Here is a 1,823-nt window from a genome sequence, read left to right as displayed (position 1 = left end):
TTTTTTCTTTTTCCTTTTTTTTTTTTTTTTTTTGATTTTCTTGAATATCGTGAATTGATTTACAGTCATATTTCAAGGATTGATCAATGACCTCTTTATCAATTCGTAATAGAATGATGGAGAAGTAAGAACGTTTAACTGATTAATTAATCATGAATTATTAAACTATCAACTCAAATAAATATGTTAAAAAATGAGTATATTTTAGATATCATATAGTTTGCTAATGAAATGATTCCTTTTTTACTTTGTGTGTGTGTGTACGAAAAGAAGGTAATGTGGAATCGACGCCATTGGCAGGGTGGTGGGGCGAGGGGTCACGGAGGCAAATTACAAAGGGAGGATTACCGGCAGCTGGGCTACCAAGCAACCATCTCTCTTCTGGCTCTTGCTCGCGAGCCATCCATGTCGTTCGAGAGCTCTTTGTCCTTCGACGCATTGGTAACATAATTATCGGAGTTATAGCAAGCCAAAACCCAAGCCGCATCTGAAGGGGTCGCCCTCGGTTACGAGCTGACACCGCGTGCACCAGTGGACCTTGCTCTTAATTTGCAACACGTTCTAAACGTCCTGGTTTCGAATCCTCTGGCCGAGGGTCGTGATTTATCGAGTTTAGGAAATATTTACAAGATGAACTCGTAATACTTGTAATACTTAAAAATACTTGATTGACTTTAAATTCGTTCGCGAAGGGTAAAAGAAATTTCTTAGTTCTGAATTTAAAATGTTTTTACGAATATTAATAATATATATTTTTACAAAATTATCTACGAAAGTTTGATCATTAAGGAGACGAAAGAGAAATAAGTATCGACAAATATTTTTAATTATTTTTAGATAATATTTTTTAAAGACATAATTCAATGAAATAACGAATTCGTATATATATATTCAAATACAAAATAAAATTCAATTGAGGAGGAAATAAATATCATCGTTCAGATTTTGCATTCTTCATATACGTTTAGAACAGAACATACAGAAACCTTAAATGCGAATCTGGCGAAAATTTCATTCGAAATAATTAATTCTTCTACCGCCATCTGGCTCGTTAAATCTCACATGAAAAGCAATCAGACCATATACGCACACTTTCCAAGTCTAATTACCTTTCCAACTCGATACATCGAGTATCTAATACTCGAAACAGACTTTGCATACCTGTGTTTCGCAACAACCCGATTTGCCGCAATCGCCGTGTCACGTTTTTGCAACTCGTTCGAACTCGAGGACACACGCAGACAACGAAAACGTAGGGTCGAACGTTCATTGTTCGAACGGTGAATGTCTATTTGTGACGAAATTGTGAAAGGAGAGTTGAATATCCGCGAATTCGCGAATCACGCGATTGATAAGAAATCACGATCACAAGAAACAGATAGAACCTAGCCCATCGTGAGAGTGGATTTAGAAAACTTTTTATTAATGATCATAGAAAGGTAGGATATTCGTATTGAAGGGTGCGAATCCAGCCCAGGATTTGTCGAGCTAATGTCGTTGCTCGATTTTTCCATTGGGAAGCGGGAGAGTTAATAACTTTCATAACAAGATATAGAAGAAACGTGGGAAACGGGTTGCGGTTCGCCAATGTGTTCCAATAATTGCGCTTAATCCTTAGGGTCGCGGCACGCGGCCACCAATCGCAGGCAAATCCATGTCAATCCACTCCGTTCCACCCTTTCTTCGCTTCAAGTTCAAGGTTCCATCAAATTCTTTTCCTACGTTCGAATTATTGTAAGATTATTTGAATAATTTTCATTTTTAATAAAATTCAATATGACAAAATTTCACACGACGATTTGTTCCTCGCGATATTATATTAT

This window comes from Apis dorsata, unplaced genomic scaffold (genome assembly GCF_000469605.1).
Source record: "Apis dorsata unplaced genomic scaffold, Apis dorsata 1.3 scaffold_194, whole genome shotgun sequence".
In the NCBI taxonomy this organism is placed as follows: domain Eukaryota; kingdom Metazoa; phylum Arthropoda; class Insecta; order Hymenoptera; family Apidae; genus Apis; species Apis dorsata.
The sequence above is the reverse complement of the archived record's forward strand: the minus strand, read 5'-3'. Positions refer to the sequence as shown.